This window comes from Tachypleus tridentatus, chromosome 13, assembly GCF_004210375.1.
Source record: "Tachypleus tridentatus isolate NWPU-2018 chromosome 13, ASM421037v1, whole genome shotgun sequence".
Classification (NCBI taxonomy): domain Eukaryota; kingdom Metazoa; phylum Arthropoda; class Merostomata; order Xiphosura; family Limulidae; genus Tachypleus; species Tachypleus tridentatus.
The window spans coordinates 193,490,505-193,503,374 of NC_134837.1; the positions used below are offsets into that span (position 1 = coordinate 193,490,505).

The 12,870-nt window shown below is 35.3% G+C and overlaps 1 protein-coding gene across 36 annotated transcripts in view; it reads right to left on the reverse strand.

The window, feature by feature from the left end:
- The window catches only part of LOC143238328 (protein phosphatase EYA1-like), a 241,022-nt gene that overhangs the window by 127,893 nt on the left and 100,259 nt on the right, over positions 1-12,870 (reverse strand). For 16 of the 36 annotated variants that reach the window (XR_013020532.1, XR_013020531.1, XR_013020530.1 and 13 more), the window contains exon 1: positions 11,661-11,907. The exons of 19 other annotated variants lie outside the window; for them this stretch is intronic. The gene's annotated coding sequence lies outside the window, so the exon portion shown is untranslated. Of the gene's footprint in view, positions 1-11,660; positions 11,908-12,870 lie in introns of those variants that run through there. One more of the 36 variants, XM_076478460.1, reaches the window with a different exon arrangement.

A 12,870-nucleotide genomic window follows, 5' to 3' on the forward strand; every position in this document is an offset into this window, starting at 1 on the left:
GATTAACAAAAAATAAAAAACATGAAAATATCCACAACAAAAAATGTATATTTTCTTCTCTGAAACTAACAAGTAGAACATAATGATGAATAAAAAAAATAAAATACTGCGAAAGCATTCTGAGAAATTAAATACGAATGACAAAAAAGAAATCATTAAACGGAAACAATGTTCCTGATATGTCTTGACAACACCAATCAAGATTTTCTTTTAAAATAATATTCACAATCGTGCTGAGCAAGCAAAACCAGTCCAGACACTTACTGAAACGACATTCTGATCTCGTTAAAAGCAAAACAATACAAATAATATACTGAAACAATATTCATACATCGTGACAAAAAAGCCAATTAAAAAATACTACATTTGAAACAATATTCAGTGACAAGTAGGGTCATTCCAACTATTGTATTAAAACAAAGATCTCATCTCATAACTAATAGTCCAAATATATATATTCTTATCAATCAGGGCTTATATCTCGTGACAGTAAGGAAGGTGGTTCTTGACAGTTTACTGATCCACTGTTTACATTTGAACTGTTTACCGTAAAGTTATTTAGAAGAGCACGCGCGTAAAAAAGTGCATTTTTCACAAATTATTATATTTGCAAACTAAATTCGTATTTCAGAGACGAACACCAATCAGATCAATAAAAGATTTACGACACAAAATGTACATCAATTAAGCTGACAAAATCAGTTCAGAGTGTGCAGGATTCGGATATACAAAATCAGGAATCACTCGGATCATTGTTCAGCGATCTTATCTTGATGTGAAATCGGTATATCGTATGCAAGTATCTTACACATTTGAACTTGGTTTGAGTTGTTAGTTTGTTTATTTTAAAAAATATAACAGATCTGTTTAATGTAAAAAGATAATTGTGTGTCTCTGTAGAACGATACATTTTACTATCCATTAGGCTTAAATTGGAATATAAAGGTTATGTTGATTGGAGAACAACGACACCACAAAGTCTATCACTCCACTGTTAATAATAAAGTATTTGCTAAAGAAACTGGGGACAAGGTTAGTTACGTACCCAAAGACTTATGACTAGTTGATCGGTATTTTGGTGTTAAACAAGTTAATTCGCTTGTCGTATGTTCCTTCATTGGTCCATAACGTTCAGGTCACCGATACAAGTGTCCCCTAATACGGATAACCATACCCCTTAAGTCTATATATAATATTCAGGTTCTATGATCAAGTATCCCCTGGTACCGGATAACCATGTCCCTTTATTCTATATATGATATTCAGATTTTATGATCAAGTTCCCCTGGTACTGGATAATCATGTCTCCTTAGTCTTCGATATATAGATTCTATGATCAAGTGTCCCTGGTACTAAATAACCATATCCCCTCAGTGTATGACATTCAGATCATATGATCATAAGTCCCTGATGCCTTAAAACTTTTAATTTATAATTAAATGAAACTCATATAACTATGACTAAGTGTCCCCTGCTTCTATGTAATTAACATTTTGTCCCCAGGTCTGATATACTAGTTAATTAGCCCGAGACATTCAGAGCTCTAAGAACTAGTGGTCTTGATACTGATTAACTTTAGTCAGCCCAATAAACTCTAAACGCTCAATTAGGTGTCCCAGTTTTACCTAATTACGTTTCAACAATCATTAGTATAACATCTAAACATTGTGCCACAGTGCATTAAAGAATATAAGGTCAAGTTTCCCATTTGCTTTTTAAGCAAAGGATCGGCATGTTGTGCATATAATTAAAGCGAAAATCAGTAAGGATATTTAGTTAACTGTAGAAGAATATAAATACGTTTTACAAGAAATCAGTTCATGTTGTGACACATGCGGGAGACAGTTAACCACGTTTCAACAAATCCAATACCAATAAATACAAACGTCAGGTAGTAGAAAGGATAACCATAATTGCAAACCCTAATTTGGTTTAAATTTCTCAAAAAACTAATTTAGATCTATCTGCGCCATCCGTCCCTGACTTAGCAATGATAGACTAGAGAAAAGGTAGCTAATCAACACCACACACCGCCAACTCTTCGGATACTCTTTTACCAACGAATAGTGGGATTGGCCGTCACATTAAAGCGCTCCCACGGCTGAAAGGTCGAGCATATTCGGTAACGGAGTTTCAAACCCGCGACATTCGGATTGCGAGTCGAACGCCTTAACCGCTAGAATATACCGGGTCCTCAAACCTTGGGCTCAGACAACTTCTAGTAACATAACCTGTAGTAGAAGGACATCGAAAAAAGGTTTTGCACCCATTATCCTGGTAACGCTCCCCAATAGCACAGTGGTATGTCTGCGGACTTATTCTGCCAAAAACCTGGTTTCGACACCCATTACAAGCATAGCACAGATAGCCCTTTATGTAACTTTATACTTAAATAGAAACAACAAAAATCATCTTGATGAAAGTTAATAAAAATGCAAATTTAAGCACAATATAACAATTAACGTGAAATTAGACTATTAAGAGGAAAAACACCTTTAGAGAGTATTAAACCATGAATTATAGATATAATGCTAGAGTTTTCAGATGTGCTAAAAGAGTTAAAAGTGTACATATAAATATCATGTTTCAATCATTTCAAACAACCGATGTTTTCAACCAATCTGAAAGTTCAAATGTACGTTTCTAGTTGTATTTAATCAACCAATAAAGAAGAACATGAAAATGTGATGGAACAGAGTGTAACTAATCAATTCCGCAGTGAATATGATATAGAAATACAATACGAATAATGATATTGTATGGGGACACGATAATCTATATAAAAACACTTAAAGTCTGCTGTCGTATCGTAATGAAATAGGACATCAACGACAAAACATCTTGAAAATGTAGGTAATTATGTACAATAAAGAACATAATCAGCCGTCATTTTGATGTACTATTAAGTCATGGAAGATGGAACGTATTCAAATATTGAAAAAGACGTTCAACAACTATGTCAGTCGTAAGAGCAGTTTAAACTATTACTTATCATCAGTGTCCTAGCTTACTATCAGTAGAGGGCGCGCAAGTTGCTCGCCTTAAAACCTGGATTAACTGCAAGATTCATCCTGAGAACATAAAGAAATCTCTAAAGAAAATAACAAAAACACAGTCTTAAAACTACAGATGGTACATACAATGGTGACAAAGAAGCCTACACCATGTGATAGTTAATGTACAATAATAAAGCTCATAAAAACATTACTGGGCTCAGTAAAACACGTACGTTCAAGAAGTCTTGACAGAAATGAATCAGAACCATATAACGCGAGAGCTCTTGAAAAATGTGCCTTTCTTTTCGATTACACCACCATTCCCAATTTGCTTTAATGAAGAAAGGCCCACCTTTTGAAAGCACTCGAGTTTTATGATTTTTTACTCATTTCACTTAACAAATGAAAATATTGTATGGTACGTAACTTGTTACATAGCTTGAATACAGTTGGTGTGAAGATTTCACGTTTTGGTTGATTTTCCACTAGCAATTTTTCGCGTCCTCTGCCATTGGTGAAATTACAGTCTCTGTTCTTACGATAATTGATAATCCTACATGTCATCTATAAACAGATAAAACACTGAGTTTGGAAACCTTACAGTAGTAACTGTACACTTTATATAGCCACGGATGAAACATTGAGTTTGGTAGCCTTCAGCACTAATTGTCTTATCGTAATCTTACAATAATAAATAAACTAATACGCTGTCTGCCCATGCTTGAAATAATCAGTTGTTGTTAAGATGACAATCTTAATGTAGTAATTTTACAGATTACCCACTAACTCACGGGTAATTCAGGCACTACAGTAAACTGTGTTTATCTGGAGAAAATAGTTCAATGATACAGTGAAACAAACTAAAGCTGAACGTTATACATAATTGCGCAAGATAGGTGTCAAGTAGTTGAACATGTGACACCTACGTTCTCAAAAATTGTACCACACTCATGCGTTGAAAGAGTTTTCGCATCAGCGTGAGTATCCGTGATGTTTGTTTGTTTTTTTATAATAAATATCTACAGCCATTTTATATTTTCTTCAGGAGAAATATACTGAAATAAGTGATTATAAACTTCAGATGGCAAAGAGAAAATGAAACATTCCTTCCGTACAACACCATAAATGCAATAAAGAAAAGAAAATACTGGACTCGAGTGCAACACCTTGGGAGCGAGCGCAGAAAACTATTAGAAACGAACATGCTCGTCCTGTCAGCTATGGGTACGTTATAACATGTCGGTCAGTCACACTGTTTGTTGGTAAAAGAGTAACCCCTCCTCGAGACTATCACCGCTAAATTATGGACGGCTAGCGCATACAAACCTCTGTAATTTTGAGCGAAGTTCTAAACCAACCAAATCAAACTCAAGCTATCGTAACGCCCTCGGAGCGCACACAAAATAATTATAAAGAATTATTTTGCAAGTTTTCAAACACTCCCGCCAGGTTTATTTTTAAATAGAAACTATTAAACCAAAAGGGTAAATTGCAATATTAGTACATTGTGTGCTTTAAACTCGTAATAAAATGGCCCGTTAGACGTTGTTCCGAGTTCAGTTCATGATATCCTGGTTTCAATTTTATTTGTTATTGCTTTCTAAAGTTGGAGAAGATATCAGGTATATGTTCCATTTATTAATACAGTTATTATTACTGTTACTTTTACACACGCTTGTTATATAATAGCAAAGTAAAGCCTATTATGAATCTTCAGTAAATATTTACCTAATAGCGTTATCACACCTTATGGCTTACCTTAAACTCCCAACTAATACGTTTTGCGAGGTTGTCGATACCACGAACCCGAAGTCACTTCGAATACTCGCTACTTGCAATTAGCGGCTCATCTTTTCAGAGGACCACAGTCAAAATAATCAAACTACTCAACTTAAGATTAATAAAGCTGACGAATATTAATGAACATCTACTAAAATGTTGTCTCCATTTATTCTCACAAATTGCTAAACAAATTACAAATAAATGCATATTATTCTGAATAGGAAAAAAAAAAAACGAACTCGAACCTGTGACCACGTCTGCTTACTAGTGGAGCCAAGGATTGAAACCGTGACAGTCTTAAATTTTAACTCCACACAACATTTTCAACTATACAAGTTACTTTGCCATTTCTACAATTTCCAAAAATTAAAATATTAATTTGAAACATTCAACAAAAATGACAGTTATTGGAGTTTGGATGTCACGAGTTTCGTTTGATTTGAACTTCACGCAAAGCTACACGAGGGCTATCTGCGCTAGCCGTCCCTAATCTAGCAGTGTAAGAGTAGAGGGAAGGCAACTAGTCATCACTACCCACCTCCAACACTTGGGCTACTCTTCAAACAACAAAAAATGGGATTGACCGTCACTTTATAACGCCTCCATGGCTGAAGAGAGAGCATATTTGGTGTGATGGGGATTCGAACCCGCGATCCTCGGATTACGAGTTGAGTGCCTTAACCACCTGACCATGCCGGGCCAATTACGAGTCAGTTGGTAGAATCCAAAAGTCTTATTTTATTCGGGAGAAAGTTGAAATTTGCGATATTTTACGTTTTAATCGTTTAATTCATCACAAGAATTTGTTTAATACATCGAATTGACAGTTCGATTTCTGTGCAGCCTTGTTTCTCACTTATTTAAAAATATTTATGACTGTAGCATAAAGAAATTATTGAACATGAAATTAAGAAAGACTAAAAACTGTTTGTTACTTTCAACTATTCAAGAACACTACACAATGGTTATCTGCGCTAGTCGTCCCTAAATTTGAATTGATAGACTAGATAGAATGTAGATAATGTGCAGCACCCATCGTGAACCCTTGGAGTACTTCAACTGAATAGTAGGACTTAACAGTCACAAATCCACGGCGCCAATGTGAGAAACGCGATTTCGCGAAAACAACATAACACAAATCATGGACCCTCGTATTTGCAGAGCCTCACCAACCACTAGGACGCGCACTCATTCTTGTTAGAAGACCTGTTCAAATAGTCCAGATTAATAAACCTATGAATGGACCTTCACAGTCCAACATGGTTCCATCTCTTGTTGAAACTATACTTTCTTTCTTACGTTATAATAATCACGCCCGTGATTAAAGCACATTAGTTCAGTCATATAATTACAAAATAAAAACACGAACTTCAAGAGCTTTTACTAGCTGCTATTCACAGAATAAAAGGGCAAAGGTCAGTTAAAAAAGATAAAATAACGTTTAAATTAATGTACAAGATAATTTAACTTACACAAATGCTCCGGTAAGGAAGCAATTAAGCTTAAAAATAATCCCCCACTGGTACAATGGTAACTACGGATTTACAACACTAAAATCAGGGGTTCGAATCCCCTCGGTGTACTCAGCAGATAGCCCATTGTGGCTTTACTATAAGGAAACACACACTCCAACAAGTAAAATCTAGCAATCCTCAGTTGAAAAACACAAGAACAATTTTACTTGTTAAAGGTGGGGGATATCGATAGGGTAAAAAAACAAACATTTTATAAGTGGAATTATCTCAAACATTTCGAAACCTACGTAATTAACGAGTTGTTTTATTGAACTGTTTTAAATGGATTCCAATAACAGATTTGGAAATTAACAAAAACATATCTCGTTCGCTCACCGCTTAGGAAACTGTCAGAACAGACCATGCAGCAAACAGTATATTAAATGGCCATATCTGTAAGTATAATTTTCAAAATAACACTTCTAAATCATCGTTTACCTTTAAGCAGCTGTTAACAGTATATGTCTACCGTTGTAAAAAAAGCACTTCAATTATATTTTTCTTTCGAAACTTGTATTTCTTATGGACCTCTCTCTTCCCTCACCCATATATCATTTTCTTGATTTCTAACTTCGTTATGAAGATATTTTAGTGTTAATAATTTACAAAGCAACACCAAACTTTACATCAAAAGTACCGATAAAATTTCATCAGCGATTATACGAAACATTCTGCCCCCTCTTACCCCAGAGCCTTTCACGTCACACAAATAATAATAACAAAAACAACACTGAGTCTGACTACGTTATTTATTTTTACTAAATATTCTGGCGATTCCCTCATGGAGTATTGAAGCGTATTATTCTTGGAGTCAAGTCACTCGCAGCTTTCGTCTTATCTGGAAGACGACACGCATGGCTTGACATCCGTCCAGTTTGTAACCTCAAGCACCTGCACTACAGAGGTTTCAGACTCGCTGCCCGACTCTTGCTGAATATTTTACACAAGCCCGAGTTCATGCCAGCCCTATACGACCTTGCCGTAGACACAACTCGGGTAGTTCGCATAAAACCCAATCTGTTTCATGTCGTATCTTCGATGCAAGACCAACCCAAAAAAATAAAATATCACGAGAAAATAATTAACCTGATGTCATGCACTGCAACTCTTTTGAAGACTTTCCAATGTGCTAAATCTTACAAAAGTGTATACCAGTAACCTCATAAGTAGTGAGAAAAGACAAGAGTTGGTCTAAAGCCATATATAAAAACTATACAGCCAAGACCCGAAATACCAATAACCAAACGTCTATGTCCTGGTAGGCTCGAGAACTCATGTCAATAAACTTTTTTTTTGTTTTAGGCTCTAGTCAACGTGACTTTACAAATAATGGCTGAGATGGGCAAAATATTCAAATTCCGTTTGGGTAATGAGACATACAAGGGAGCCGAAGCCAAAATAAAACTGACGGACTGCATTAGCTTGGGGAGGAGGGGTGACATTCCATTTCAGAGACAAAGAAACCTAGTAATGTGGAAAACATTCATAATGCAGAAACAGACAAGCGTAATAGAAGCATTGCTACGCTAAGTTTCTTTTATTCGCCCTCTCTTTAGCTCTCAACAAAATGTTTATAAAAAATATTTTCTATAACTCCTTTGTACATAACAGGTCGCTTACAAGCTGTAATATAAACCAAGGCTTGTAACAGCTGTATTGTGTGTGTGTGTGTGTGTGTGTGTGTTAAAGAAATGATATGTGGGCGTGTCAGTAACAACAGCAGCTCCATTCCTTCTTCACAACACACACACACACTTTGAGGCGTATCTTCTAACGGGTTATATGCGTGTTATCAACTTTACTGGTATAAGAAGAAATTATATTGGTTGAAGGAGCCTTCAGTTCTTGGATGCTCATACTATATGGATTTTTTTTTATAATAACTTTACGACACATGTATATGCAACGTTATAACATGCAAGAAAAATAGAGAATGGTCCTGAATGTTAACAAATGTTATCTGTTTAATCAGATGTTTATACTTTAATGCCCGTTTAGAAACTTGAAAATTTCTTACGTTAAACAGGCTTCACTGAAGTCCTCTAACAATGGACAAACATTACATGTATTTGACTTTCACCTTATACACTCGGCTAGAACAAGAAATCTTTAGAAAGGCAGTATGTTTCATACAGCTATAGCTGTAAGGCTTAAAAGCATAGCATGCTTTCTTGTGCCAGTTTAGTTTACACTGTATTATGTTCAGGCCTTTAAAACAGTTAAAACAAAAAACTTTTATTTCTGGGAGTTTTTAATTAAACGTCGTGTAACATTTAAATAACAATACCGACAGACTGATGAAATGGGTGAAACCTGAACTTCATGGACATATGCACGATGATATGGTGGACTACTACAAGTAGACCGGTGTTAATAATCACCAAAATAGAGAGTTTCAAACAACTGGATCTAGACACATCAAAGGATCATCTACCAAATCTGGACTACCTGATGTATGCGACAAAATACGAGTTTTACTTAACTATTATTCACACCCGCTATCATTGTAAAACTTCGTTGTACCATGTATTTTGAATACCTAACATCACGTGGCTCTTTGTCAGCTTTGAACAAATATATGAATGGCAACAATCTACAAAACTACAAAAACAAAGGTACAGAGCTGCCTTCTAGTATTACCAACTAACTACTGCCTTCTAGTATTACCAACTAACTATTGAATGAGCCAACCTTAGAGTCATTCCTTTGAATTCAAGATAATTCTTCACGTAGTGCTTACATTCCGCAAGGGGGGAGTGGAGATCGATCCATTGTTGAAGGGTGTGCAGAAAGAAAACTATAATTTAGGTTAGCAAATATTCATCTGCTATGAAAACAATGCCCTCCTTAGAATTAATTTCAGTACTTTCATCTTTAGGTTTATCACTAAAAGATACAAAATAGGTCCAGAAAGAGCCAGCAGAAACTAAGTATTGACTTTATAACAGTTATGAAGTTGAACTACATTAATATACTGAAAAGAAAGAGATAGTCACACACAATAAGGTAGTTCTTCAGCACTGGATAAGAAATACGACTGAAAACTAAATCTATCAACGCCGATGTCATACTCACCCGAGGAAGACGATTGAAAACTAAATCTATCAACGCCAATGTCATACTCACCCGAGGAAGACGATTGAAAACTAAATCTATCAACGCCAATGTCATACTCACCCGAGGAAGACGATTGAAAACTAAATCTATCAACGATAGTCTCATAGCATACCAGCAAAACAATTGAAAATTAAGTCTACCAACGATGATATTATACAGTACCAAGGAAGACGATTGAAAACTAAATCTATGAACGGAGATCTTAGAAGCTTCCCTTTTTTGTGAGATAATAATAATTATCAAAGCAATCTAACAAAAACAAGAATTCCAGACATACAGAATACCAAACATACCTACAAAAGTGATTAGTTAACTAACACGAGATATGAAAAATATTCGACACCATAAGCCTGATTAGAAGGGGAAACTTAGCAGTTCTTAATTATAAAGTAACAACTTGTTTTCGTGGGACTTGCGTAGCCACGTCTTTGTACGACGTCAGAACTGTTGTAAAGAGCACGTGAGAGATGAAGGAAACGAATTAGCGTAAAATCGACAAATATATCAATTAATTTTTTCCAGCCAAATAGGCTTACAAGAACGTAAGGACTTGAAAAAGAGTTACAATCAAGCATTTACTTTTTATCAATGTATGGTTTGGGGAAAAAAATGTGAACTTCGAAAATATTAAATTTGATTTAAACCTATAATTATGATTTAGTTATAAAGTTCATGTAAGTTCTATATCTCATCTAATTTCTGTTGGTTCTGGAGCGACTACAACATAATAACTGTTTGTATTTTACCCAAACACTTGTCACTATCGCCACCAGTGGTTCAACAGCAAGAGATTAAAGTGATATAAATCGAATTATATAACCGTTGTGGACACAGCACAGATAGCTCATTGTGTAGCTCTACACAAGAAACAACTTTTATAGTTTTTTCTCACTATTATTAATGTGGCTTGGCATGTTTGTTGTTTTTTGTTGTTCTTGGGGGTGAAAAATTTATCTAGCTTAGTTCTCTTTCAAATTCAAATAACAAAACTCAAACAAATTGGCTGCAATACATCTATAAAAGCCACAAACCCCAGGTCTACAGCAACGCAACCATTATTCAATAACTCCAAGTTTTAGAACAAAATACAACGTGTAAGCCTAAACTTTTACATGTAGAATCAACATAGAGCAACTAGATTCCTCTAATTCCTTTATACTGTCAATTTGTGTCATAGGTTAGATTACTTTAACACCAAAAACGAAAAGCGCCCCTGCTGTAACACAAAGTTTCACATCTTCGCAGAAGATAGAAGACGACCAAATACAATGATCGTTCAGGGATCGTTGCTAAACACAAGAACAGCTGCATATGAGGCCATCCGTGCTCTGCCCACCATGGGTATCGAAACCCGGATTTTGTAGTTATGAGACTTCAGAGTTTACCGTTGAGGAAAATAAAGAGTAAGACAAAGTTAACTATTCACACTCCAAGACACGTGCATTTTTTTAAAATTCGAAATATACGAAATTACTTTATCTACTACAGAATTCCCTTTTGCGTTTCCTTTCACTCGGTGAACAGAGAGGTGAAGGTTTAATGTTGTCACAATTACTGTACCTTTAAGCGATATTTGACGTTTAGACATTTATTCTGAAAACATTTAACTTCTATTTAAACAAAGTTGGCCAATGAGCACCTTAAACGTATATCATGCTGATTTACCAAAGTTTACTCTATTTCCAAACACGTTAACAGTAATATTTTAATCTGTAATAGTCTAATCTCGTCGTTAGGAACATAGTTTGAGGGTAGACTAAACAACATTATTTAAAATTTACAAGCAAATCAAAATAAGCAAAACATAATTTTAAAAGCCTTAATCTGCTTGTAATGCTCAGATTCTTCTTATGTCAAGCCAGAAAACACGAATATTTTGGAGACCCGATATTAAGGTACAAGAACATTTTTCGTGTTCTTCTAACACTATTCGTATTACCTCCCAGAACATATGCTCAGATTTATTAAACTTTCAACATCAAACTTTCCCTCCCCCTTTCGTCGCTAAAGCAAACGAATCAGATTAAAAGAATTTGAAATACGGTACAATAAACACTGATATTCAAAGCTTGCAGTAAAAGGTGATAGTAACTCGGTTCCATAACCAAAAGTTAATATTTTTTTAAATATTTAAGAACAGTACATTAAGAGTGCATATATCAAATACTACGTAACCTATGTTACAATCTTCAGAAAAACATCTTCCACAAGCTTAGAAAAGGTTTACCAGAATATGTGAAAGCAAACTTACGTGCGTTAGGTTAGGGGCTGAAAGGTTGTGACTCAGTGTTTCAGCATGGCGGTTATAGAGCTATCCTAGAACACATAACACTCGGTACAAGTGAAGCTTGGAAAACCTTTTGTGACAGGTCCCGCTTTTACAAGTTACAAACAGCAACCCATTGCGAGGTCATCAATCTCATCGGGTGCTTACCATAGTCCTCAGCTCAGCTGGTTTCAGCTTCTCTGGTAATATCACTCCTACTGCTGAACATCCACTGCAGAAAGGCGTGTCGATAAGGTCATAGAAAACTTAGTTACCATAATAAAACAACGAATAAGACTTTGAGGTTCTGACACCTAGAGCTCCGCCCATCAGCTTTCCCCGCCCCGTCACAAGAACTTGCTCTACATCTACTGCCATCTACTGGTTTACTTTCTTAAAAAAAAGTATAAATATATTTTTGCGTCCATGATTTCTCATCTTTACCATTTTTCTAGCCAAAAAAATTATCCTATCAAATTATTTTCAAATAAAGATTTACTTTAAACTTAGATCGTAATTAAGTTAATTAATAAATAATAAGAATAAAAAAGGTATTTCACAAAATTATTTGACGGTCGGACCAAACAAAATAGTAATATTAATGAATATTCAATCGATGTATAGCGTAAATCATACAGGTTCACTAACTTTGGAAGAACAGTGGACCCCACTTCCTAAAAAAACTAGAATATGTTTGTTGTGTGCATTGTTAAACTACAATACAGTTCAATCCCAGGCCACATATTATTGTATTTTCACTGTACAAAAATTCAATTTGCTCGTGGACCTCCGTAATAATTTACCCCCCCCCCCCAAAAAAAAAAAAGCAACAACAAAAAACACATTAGATGTGTTACTGTTTGTTTCTAGTTAAGCGCAAAGTTGCACAATGGACTATTGATATAGTGCTAACCACCAGCAATGAAATCTGGTTGTTAGCTTTATAAGTTTCTATTCAGAGTTTCTGCTGTGCCACTGAAGAGGGTGAGAACTGCTGTAAACATGTTCTATTATCTGTAATAACCTACCATAATGTTTCATCCCGAATTTCCTCTTATCAGAAGTGCCAGTCTGCCAAAATTAAATATCAGAGAAACAGAAATATAACATCGCATTAAATATGTTTGTGTGTACCAGTACAGTATTATATACAAAATCCCCACAAGGTTATTCGATTCTGTAACTTGCCGCTAAC